The following is a 12305-nucleotide window of genomic DNA, read 5'->3' as shown; positions in this document are numbered from 1 at the left end:
ATAATAACATGCGAATTATGTGTTTAGCAGAGTGATGGCATGGGGGAAAATATTGTCTTTGTGTCTAGTTGTTTTGGCATTCATTCCTATAGTGGTATCCTGAGGGGAGAAGTTGAAACAATTTCTGTCCAGGATGTTAGGGGTCTGTGATAAGAGCTTATTAGGAACAGTTTGAAACTTCTTCCAAATTTAGTAATAACAATATTAGTTAAACCTTTTATTTGTTTTTATCTTGCCCCCAAAGCTTTAGTGTTAATTATCTCAGAGTTCAGGGCACTTTACTGGAACGAAGAAAGTTTCACCTGTGCTGGATGTTTTTAATCTATATCTTATTCCATTTTGTTTTATTTATCTTACTTTATCTTTTATTTACATCTTTTATATGAGTCTAGCTAAAATAACAAATTGAACTTTTGTAACTTTTGTGCACTTTAGGTAGATCTGGATTCTTAGGGCAGGGTCTATGAATGTAACTTCACACATACCTTAATTATAAATATCACTTTCAATACAATGATGTTCTTCAGGATTCAGAAGTCTCAAACATTCTATATTTTTGTACTAAATACAAAGAACAGTTGACTTCATAAATTATGGGGGAAAATCTGTGCCCATTAATTATTTCCTCTTACCCATTGTGTTCTCTACCTCATTTATCTCCCAGAGTAACCAATTATTTCACATTTGTTTTGTAATGCTCCTAATAGAATTCTGTTATAAACTTGCATAGGCAAAATAAAGACTACATGTCAGGCCCAGCCAGCCCATAGGGAATTTTGCTTGTCTGGGTAGCTCTTATCTTTTTAAAAAATAACTTTATTTGGAGAAAATATATAAATTATTTGGAGAAAATATATAAACATAAATAGATATCGGATAAAAAAAGAGTGAAGGGGAAGTCAGGATTTTAAAAAGGTTAAGGAAGTTATAGCTTTCATTCTATCCATTAGTTAATTATGAATGATTGAATATATCACTTTAACAGAAAAATATCCGGGCCACAGTATAGATCACAAAATAAAATTATAAGCTGCAATAGATTTAATAAAACTGAGAATCTGCTGTGCTTTTACTTTGTTACCAACATTTGGGTGGAATGCTGCATCATAGGGCAAACCTGCCGAATGCCAAGACCCGTTACTATTGAGGGAATGAAATTTGAGGAAGTTTTTCTGCTTCAGCACCGCTGCTCTGCTGCTGTTCAGTTGTTGCCTTTGTGCTGCCGCAGTCAGCCATAGTCACATGATCCTCATTTTCAACATCTTCATTTTCAACATTTTCAGCTTCTTACAAATAGATGAAGAAACTATGGGGAGGCTCTTTGCCACCTTCCCAACAGCAAAGTCTCATCCCTATCTGACCCTCCAGCAGTCCCTCTGTATTTGTGCTATGCTGCTCAGCTGCAATCACGTGATCCTCATTTCAAGATCTCCCTGACAATTTCCCGCAACTGACTTCTAGGGAAGCTCCTAGGAAGAGAAGAAGGAAGATGGAGGAAGGGAGGGAGAGAGAAAAAGAAGGATGGAAGAAAGAGAGGAAGGGAGGGAAGGGAGGGAGGAGAGATGGAAGAAGGAAGCAAACCACTTACCTATCTGCAAGGAAGGGAAGGGAAGAGGGAGGAACAGGGAGAAAGGCAAAGGAGATAAAGGAAGGACAGGAAGAGGGAGGGAGGAAGGATGGAAGGAGAGGGTTGAGATGGAAGGGAGGAATGAGGAAAAGGAGAAATAAAGGAATGGAGAGGAAGGGAAGGAAGGAAAGGGAGGGAGGGAAAGAGGAGGCGGCAGAGTAGGAAGAAAAAACGGAGGATAAAAATCTAACGATCACAATGAGATGATGATAGGTATGACCTTTTTAAAGAATTTGATCAACTCAAGTTGGTGTAAATACCTCCTGTCTCCTATTTTCCCTAGAACAACAACCTGTGTGATAGGTTGGGTGGTGGTGTGGCCTGCCCGGATCGTGGCTGATCCCAACGACAAAGAGGCTGCTGTGGTGTCACGCCAGCAGCCGGCGCTCGCGTCAGACAGCGAGGAGGCTAAAGAGGATGTGGTGCAAGAGGCAGAGACTCAGCCAGGGCCTTCAGAACCTCCAGAGGCTCCTTCAAGTGGAGAGAGTGAAGTGGAGGAGCCTCTCCTCAATGCTCGAGCACGCAGGGCTGCCAAAAGGCAGGAGTAGCTACTCAGGAGGAGGAGGTCTCCTCGAAAGTAAGGCTTGAGGATAATTGGCCACTTCCTTAGCCTATTTAAGTCACATGCCATTAGTAAGTTTCTTGCTAGAAACAGCTCGTATTATCAGAGTATTTTGGTTTATCATATCTTGTTTTCTGGGCTGGTTGCCAACCTTTGCCGGTCTTGTTTATTCTTGCTACTTAATAAATTTGATAAGGACCGTTGGTGTGTGTCAATATCCTCGGAAATCCGGAGCTGGGGCAGAGCTGGTGGAAAGAGAGTGACAAAGTCACCCAGCTAGCAATCATTCAGTCACTCAATTTCCCAGTTTTCTGCCTAGTACCTTAACCACTATACCAGACTGCCTCTCATGAAGAAAAAACCAAAGACTTTATAGTCTGTAATGCAAAACTGCTCTCCAAAACTAGCTTTGTGTCAAGTGGTCACAGTAGAACTAAAACCAGGCTGCTTTCTACTCTCCATACTAGATGACTGAAGGCTTCTTGCATTTTCCCAAACTTAATAAACAAGAATAAGAAAGGAATTTAACTTATATTAGCAACCAAAAGCAGAAACAGTGTGAGACCAATAGTTTGTCTAGCAGCTGGAAATTGTGAAGGCACAGAGAACACATTAACTAAGGCTGATATAAAAAGTGACCCCTGAAACCAGCTTATTTTCAAAATAATGTTTTTCCCAAAAGTATTAAAACTAAGCTAATTATTCAGAATCCTGACTGTTTCCCCTTTCCCTACAGTTTATTGCTTTTTAGGAAGCCATAGGGCACAATGTTGCTCTGAATTTGAAACTCTCAAGTTCTTCTTATATTGGTGAGCTGCCCTTTGCCATACCGCATCAGTGAAAAAAAATGGTCAAACTGGTTTAGCCTGATTCTAAGGAAAATTTAACCTATTTATGGCAGAGTCCGACATGCACATTCTTGCAAACATAGGAAACTGGACAACAACGTTCACAAATCACAGTGCTATCTATTAGATGATACATTGAACTTTTAGCAGACAATCTGTATCACTGATTATTTATATAAGTTATTTTTGACTGAAGTTTACAGTCATCTGCTTTCAGAAGGAATTGCTGAAGAACTTCATAATCAAGAAAGCATTTTTCATGATTGTAGAATATTCATATAAGGTCATCATCATTAAATCATCACAATAATATTAATATTAAATTCCTTTAGGAAATGCATTGTTCTCTCTCCCTTATTATTCTCCATTAATTCTTTGGTCCTCTCATAAGGCTTAAGAACGATTTATAATTTTACTTAATGAATAAAAACTGTAGATGTAGATTGGTTGCCAGCAAAATTTTCACTATGATGTATTTTGTGCAGGAATATTAAACAGTCTTCATATAATTCTGGTGGCGTTAAAAGCGACATACATGGCATTTAAAGATAACTCTTTGGTGCTTGCATGTGAAAGCTGATTGTTTACAAATAGCTTATATCCTGCAATGGTATCTTTAACATCATCAAGCAACAATATCCACCTATCCCAGGTCCTTGGGGAGGACTTGGTAGGTGGATAAAAATACCAAATCCAGTCTAAACATCTGGCTGACCTTGTGATCAACCATAACATTATAATGTGTTTTTATGAGGAAGCAAACATTATTTATCTGAGCAGAAATCAAAGATGAATTAGAAGGGGTCATCTTACAAATAGCAGTAGAGGAAGAAGGTGCTGAAAGTGTATGTATGGCTGGTAGAAGCAAATGAAAGCAGTTGGCTAAAATGTAGATAGGTGAGGTCAGAGAAGATACTGCCAAATTAATTTAGAGGGATGAGAATAAGTATATTAAATTTGCCCTCCTTTAGTCACCTTAAATAAGTAGAGGGGACGGGTCTGCATTCTCTATTTATTGAAACCCTACATCCAAATGGGAAAATAGGATCTTCCGTGTATGGAGTATCACCATGATTAGATAAGCTCTCCATTGTAGTATGCATCTATCCACATGGAGAAAAATGAAAATCGGATGGCATATTAACAAAACAGAATAACATCCCTTAAAGTCTCTGGAATGTATTTACTAAATAAATGTTTCTGTAAGGATCCTTAGTTTTTTGCTATTGAGATTTCAGTAGCCTGTAGTTTTGTGTGTAAAATTGGATGTATTTATTTATGTCTGTGTGCCACAGAATAGTTTGAGATAACAGTCTGTGTGAATATGCAGAAGAGGTATATGCAGAGGTATAATTAAAATTACTTTTATTTTCCAGGCAGTTTATTTCTTATGTATGGTTTTTGGTTTGTATAAATGGACATATTACATGTATTGATACACATATGTCAGTGGATCCTCTGCATAGATTTCTGGACAAAAAAGTCTGTATAATAGCTATTGCTAGAGTTTGCAATTCAAGTTGAAGAATAGGGAAAGTGGATGGTAAGCATGATTTTTGTTTGAATTTATAATCTTTATGCCCAATCATATTTTCTATGAATTAAAGTTAACTGAATTACATACCACTTCAGGAAAATCTTTTCATAGTTTATAGATAAATATACTTCCTCTAGAGTAGCTTGGAATAATGCTAGACCTATACATCATTGTGTAGCCTAAACATTAAGTTAATTAGGCCTTATTTTAATTTGTTTGAATTAGATTAAGGTTATGATAAATGGTTTGATGTATACTGGTTGTAATGAGAAATATTGGAATGAACAAATTTTAAAAAATTGTAATTAATTTGTTAAATATATTGAAAGGAATATGTTCAGCATTAGCAATAAGTTCTGTCTTATTATAACTCCTTTAAGATTCAAATAAATCACTAGTGTATTAAATATTTCACAGAATTTAGGAAAGGGCTGGAAAGTATTCATGTATACAGAGGAAGCCATGACTGTTAATAGGAGATAACAAAATATGTATATGAATCTAGGGAATCAGATAGTGTGAAACTAGTTTTACTTGCCATAAAAATGGAGGCCAAATGAAAACATTACCATTTAGTCATCTATGATAACTTTTGCAGTCTTCTGGCTCTTAATATTGTTTAAGGATCAAAGTGTTTTAACATACTGTTAGGTGATACTCTGAAGCAAAAAAGCAACAGTGCAGCTGTCATTTTTATGCTTTAGGTTTCGATTTAATTTTATTCCATAGTGTTTAGAAGTACAATCTAAGAGGGGAGCTGGTTTATTTATTTATTGGTTAGATTTATGTCCCACCTTTCGCGCAAGAAGTCAATATGGCATATTAGACTTCCAATTTTTCCCTATAGCAACAACCCTTTGCATAGCTTTTGCTAAGTGAATGAATGGCTTAGTCACTAACAAAGTGGCAGATGGTGGATTTCAATCAGGGTCTCTCCTATCCTATTTGAACCCCTTAATCATTTCACAACGTTGATTCTCTACAGATAATGAACAAAGAGTTCATACTGTATGGAACAAGTTGAAATGTAAGTTTAGGCCTAAATAATACTGGAATGTCTATTCATTGAGTCTACCTACGGCTGTTAAAGCTTTTGTAAATCCTACCTCAGTTACATTTAATATCAACACGTAGGTTTGCTTTTTCCAGAACATGCCCTCTGCGGTAAAACTACTTGCTGTTGGGGTGATTTATTACATTCTGTCTTTCAGAATAAGTGTTCCCTGAGTGGTTTATAAGCGCTATAAACAACTATTAAGTAAAACGTTATAAATATTATTTAAAAACAAACCATAGTTATGCAAGCAAAATGGTGACAATGGTGCTTTGTGGGGCAGGGGAAGGAATCGTTCAACTTAGCAGGTGTCTGTGATAATTGTCTTTTGACCTTTGTTCAAGGATCTTTCCCACAGGAAAGTTAGTTATACCATTCTAGCTGTGGAGAGCTCTTCAATGGCAGCTGTTTAGCCATTTCCCTTTTGAGCTGAATTGGTCCCTCCTATCACATTTTAGGTATACACTTAATATGCATATTTCTCCCCAATAACTTAGTTTTGAAGGGCATTTTTAAAAAATTTAAATGGTTTTAATTAAATTAAATCCTTAGATTTAATTTTATTTGGATATATATTTATAACCTGTATAGAGTTGCAAAATGTTACGGGTGGCATGTAATTATAATTTTAACAACATTCTGATGAACAAATTAGTTAGATCTAAGGACCAGGCATCCTTTTTTTCTCAACTTAGCTGTGAAAAGAACTCCATAATGAACCAGACAAGAGATTTAAAAAAAATTCTTGTTTACAAGAAGATAACTTTAGCTTAAACTTACTACCTTAAGAATTCAGAGTACTCTTTTAAAAAGGACATCAAGTTTTAAAGAAAGAGAGATACATGTATGTGAAGCTAAACTTAAATGTTTTTCTGTCTTGGTAAAAGATGCTCAAAAGATGCTTTGCTTCAATTCATTGCTGCATACATTCATAGGACAAAACCACTATGTCCTTCAGTGTGGTTCCTTACATAATGTTAGATATCATGTGTAGAACTAATGACTGTATTTGTGGGGTACAATATTGCTTCTTCTAACAATGTAAGACCTACCTAGTGGAATCTTTAAACTTAAATTTCTATTAATAGTGGTTACTTTAAAAGGTATTCATAAAGATTGGGTTGGATCTTTGGTAATATAAACATTGTTCTGCTGTTGAGATTTATTTATCCTATTCTATGTTTACTCTGAAAAAGACAGTCCTGACAGAGAAAAGACTCCAGAATAGAACTTAAGATAATATGGAAAGCTGTTGTTGTGCAGTTGGAACTTAGCAGAAACCCAATGTTACTGTACTGTGTAACATGTGAGAAAGGAATTTCAAGCAAGTGTTCTGTTTGATAAAAACAATCTTGCACAAAAATTAGATACAGTTGTCTTGCTTTAAAAATAAAAAGTGTCCTGAAATTTGGGGATTTTTTTTTTAAAAAAGATCATTCATCCTAATTTTTAGGCTTGTGGCTTGGTATTTTAAAATTAAATATACAATTGTAAAAAAAAATACCAGAAAAAGTCAAATTCTGTCTCCTTTTTCTAGAACCGAATGATTTTTAGGGGCTGAAATTAAGGGTGGGTTTTTTTTTGAGGTAACTTTAAATATTTGTTAAGAGTATTAGGTTTTCTAAATAAGTTTTAAGCATTTGCATGCACACACAGAAACTGTTGACAATTCTGTAGTGGAACAGAGTAATTCATTTTTTGGACTGACTCAAGTGTGATTGGCTTAGTTACGAAGAATTTATTTTAGGGAAAATTCAGTGTCAATTGAAAAATAGTTCCATTCTGAAAAGACAAAAATTCCCTTACTTGTGAAAATGTGTCTTGGCAGCCAGTTTGACTTCTGATACAAGATTTAACACTTCTCTTGAAACATGAATATTTACCATGGCAACACAACATTCTACACCACATGTTGGAGATTTGATTTCTGAGCCTCCTGGTTTGTGTTGGCAGCATGGTCTTTTGGTAGCTGCCCCTTATATAGATTGACTGTATACTTTTTATACTACACATCATGCTTATCAGTAACCTGCGGCCAAAACATTAACTTTGTTTCTGTCATTGTTATTCATAATTGTTTAATATGTAATGTAGGCTGAGGACCTTTGTTTATGAGGGTTTCTTGGGATATCTTCATATAAAGCTATCAAAACTTGAAGATAACACATTTTTTTTTTAAAAAAAATAAACTTCGGGATGACAGATTTTTAGATAGATAGATAGATAGATAGATAGATAGATAGATAGATAGATAGATAGATAGATAGATAGATGTAAAAATATATGATATACTGTAGCTCTATATAGTTTAACAGAATTTATTTGAAAACTCCTGACAGTGAATCCCCAATCTAAAAGTTCTTGAACTTTTAGCATTTTAGAAATTTGGGGTGTATATGCTTTCTGCTGTACAGTATATACTGATAAAATAAGACAATACACATATATAACATTTTCTGTAATACTTCTTAGATTTTTGCTGAGCTGCATAATGAAAACAGTTTTCTAATTGATGTTAAAATTGTAATGCCTATTCAAAAGAGAAAATAAGGCTTGAAATAGTTTCAGTGGCAACTGTTCTCTTTTTAAAAATAAAAAATGATCTGTTCAAATCTGAGAGACTGCATCATGTAGGATGTATTTATAATAAATGGTACCATAACCTGAGCCCTTTGTAATTTTATCAGAACAACTGATAGATAGTTTCAGTTCATTCCCGACAATGCATATGTTTATATAAATTAGATTAGCATAGACTAATTATCTTCATCTCTTTACAGAATGAATAAAAATAAAAACAAACTAGACTGTGAGTACAATTTAACCTGTACACATAGCACACGTCATTGCCTAATTGTGCTAAAATGGTTAATTATATAACCATCTTTATATAGATGGTTTTATAATTATATAACCAATTATACAATGAAACCAATTATACAATGGTACAAAATTTAGTGATTTGAAAGTATACATTGAACTTCTTAATTGAATTTTAATTTTGTATATTAAGTTTAAATTTTGGCTCACTTTTATTGAGTCTTTTATGTTTCAAATTTAAACAAAATTTAAATAACCTTGTTTTAGACTCTGAACTTCTCTAAAGTAGCGTTCATTTGCTTTTGGATTATAATTTAAGTTCTTCATTTGAAACACTTTATCTTAAATTGCTTTTAATCTATTTGTGTATTAAATCAGTTACCATACTAGGGTTTTAATTATACATAAGTATAGTACACTATTTTCTTACTAACATGACTAATGTGTTAAGATTAATTTGATGTGCTATCTTTAACACTCTTAACGATTAAAGAAGTTTCACTAACAAACATTGGCTTGTATGTAATTCTGTAAAAATACTTTTTTAATTGTATCCTATATTTCTATTTTTTAACCCTGTATTGTAAATATATTATTAGCAAGGTGTTTTAAAATGAATTTCTTAAAAAAATACCATAGATATAGTTAGATATGTCATTGAGGCCCATAAACACTCATGTTATGATGTTTTAATTCATTGCCGAACTTGTTTCGAACAAATGAAATAGTATAGAATAGAATAATAACTTTTATTGTCACTTTGAATGTACACTAATCGGCATACATTAAAATGAAATTTCATTGCATACAGCTCTCAAAGCGTCACCACTTCCAATATACACTACATAAACATAAACATGACAAAATAAATAAATAAATAAATAAATAAATAAATAAATGCAAAAGCTATGTTGATTGTTATAAATATTAAGAGATTATAGAAGTATTGGATAAATAAATTGCTTATCCTTATGGTTTCGATTCATGAGAATTGCCTTGTAAGATTTTTGCCCTTGTTCTCCCCACCACCCCCATCTTCTTTGATTGATGTACAACTTCTCTCTGTGCCTAAGAATCTCCCATCCTTATACTTGGCAGTCTTCATTTTCTTCACTGGGGGAAGAGAAATGTCAATGAAGCATCTCTCCCCACACTTGGACACAAAAGAGAAGAAAACAGTTGACTTTCTGCTGTCATTAGCAACAGAAAGGCAACAAATTCCTTCCTCTCTGCTAAGGGGAAAGGAAAATGAAAAAACTTTGATTTCACTCAAGGGGAAAGAGAAGGAAATCATTGCCTTTGGTCTCCCTGTTCCTCTAGTGAAACAGCTCCCCTGTAGCCCACAGATAGCCAATTGGATTCCTTGGGACATAGTAGCATATTGGTGCAAACTGAATTCCAGCTAGAATTATGCAGACAAAGGACTCAGTAGTTTGATAGTAAAGTGATATAAGGATGAATGCATAATACAGAATAATAAGAATTGAAGAGGACCTTGGAGGTCTTCCATTTCAACCTTTTCCTGAAGCAGGAGACTCTATACCATTCCAGACACATGGCTGTCTAATCTCTTCTTGAAATCCCCCAGTGATGGAGTACTTATAACTTCTAGAGGTAAGCCGTTCCACTGATTAATTTTTCTCACTGACAGGAAATTTCTCCTTAATTCTAGGTTGGATCTCTCTTTGATAAGCTTCCATCAACTTCTTGTCCTGCTCTCTGGTGCTTTGGAGAATACATCGATCCCATCTTCTCCTTGGCAGTTCTTAAATATTAAAAGGCAGCTCTCATGCTGATAGGAAAGCATATGAATAGGATGAGGTGCATTGAAGTTTCATCTCCCTAACTTAAAAGTAGGATTTACTGTTTAAGTTAATAAAATTAAAATGAGCTTCTTCTTGACTATTGGGATGTTGCCATTGGTCTAAGTATAAAGATGGTGCTGGCTTGTTAGCCAAGTAGACTCATTTGATTTTAGCTGGACAAGAGAAGTCACATTGGTTGGAGCTGCTGAGAATTGTAGTTCAACCACATCCAAAAAGTCATCAGTTTCTACTCCTGATTTAGAACATTTTTTTCCAGAAAGGCTCCAAAAGCTAGGTAACAAGAAAATCCATTTTAGCAGAAATATGCTTTAAAAATATTATAGGAAAGAGTAAGGGAGGAGGAAAATCAGGCTGCGATGATTAGTTAGAATAGAATAAAGTAGGAGGCTAAAGTATGTGGTACCTCAACCTGCTGTTCTTGCTTTCCATCTCACTTTTCTCCTGCACCCTGTGGTTTCCTCCAGAAGATGGTTGATGGAAATTAAATATCTGATGGAGTAATTGTGCTTCTCACCTCTCCCCACGCTCCAGTTTATTGGAATAAATAACATAAAAATATCATAGCCTTTGGTAATAATGGTTTATGTTAAAATGTATTTCTGGAATATAAAGGAGAGCAAGATGCTAATATTCAGTTACCAGTGTTCTTATAATAGCTGTTTCCGATTTTGGCATCTTACTCTGAAAGTCTGTAGGAGAGGCCTGTGCAAAATTTAGAAGAGGTGTTTCCCTTTGATGTTCATTTGAGCAAAATACCCTTTTGAATCTGCTTTACCAAGCAGGACTGTCTCCCCTCACTTTTAAAAGCAGATGCAAACTCTTCCTTTTGGCTGCTCTGTTTGCTTTTCCAGAAACCCTGTTAGCAGAAAAAGACTTTGTGTAGAACCCCTGTATATTTGGCAACCCTTGTCAGCTAGTGGGTTTTCTGGATTAATCTTCAAAGTGGTGTAGAGAGGAGTAGCATCACTTCTTTCCCTCAACAAGGACAATCCTGATGGCTTGGGGACCCAATGGGGGAACTTCATACTGGAGGTGGTTGGCTAATTAAAGTCTAATCCCACCACCCTACCCCCTGTTTTTCTGTCTCCCTCCTTTTCCATCTGGTGTTAATTATGCATTTGTTAATAATTTTATCTGCGGTATCTTTATGATTGTTTATATTAATATTTTTAATGTGTTAATTTTTTTATGCTGTAAGCCACCCAGAGACATTGGATACGAGATGGGCGGCAAATAAATTTCATAATAAACAAACAAACAAATAAATACTTTTCTAAATAAATAAATATGATAAATAAATAAATATGAACTTTTATCTTTTATGGAAAGGCTTCCGCCCTTTCCATTAGTGGCCTTTTTGGATCAGCTACCTGGTGGTTCTATTTACAGATAATCATATCAAATAATATGTGTGATTGTTTTCAAATAGAGGTAAAAATAAATTTTTATAATCAAGAAGAGACTGGGATTCAGAAATAGAAAACTACACATTTCACATAAGGAATTGAGAACACAATTGTATAGGTTTGATTCAAGTCACTGTTATAATCTATTTACCACAAGTAAATGGATCACTTGGATCACTTTGCAAGTATGGCTAGGAAAGAAGGAAGAGTGGCTTTTTACAGGGTAATGTACATTATAATGGAACATCCCATTTTTATCCCTAGATGCGTGGTTTATCCAATGTTATAATGCCTCCCACAATAAGAAAAACTGAATAAAAAAGCAATGAAGCACATACTTACATGATGGAAAACAATAAAAAGTACCTTTTAACACCACATCCTGTAATTGTACAACTTTATTATAAAAATTAAATGTAATTACATTTCCAGCCCTGTATGAAAAATACCTTACAAGGAGAAGTATTCGTTTAATGTCAGATTTCCAAAGAGGGTTCATTTACAACATCTTCAGTGGTGTGAAGTACAAGTTAGCTAAGTCTGAAGCATCCATGCATTTCGCTAAGGAAGGAAGATGTGTGCCTGTAGTAAATGTACTTTTTGACTTGAAATTAAAAGTGGAATT

Source organism: Pituophis catenifer, unplaced genomic scaffold (assembly GCF_029215685.1).
Source record: "Pituophis catenifer annectens isolate HBS135680 unplaced genomic scaffold, rPitCat1.0.hap2 SCAF_2, whole genome shotgun sequence".
Classification (NCBI taxonomy): Eukaryota; Metazoa; Chordata; class Lepidosauria; order Squamata; family Colubridae; genus Pituophis; species Pituophis catenifer.
The sequence above is the reverse complement of the archived record's forward strand: the minus strand, read 5'-3'. Positions refer to the sequence as shown.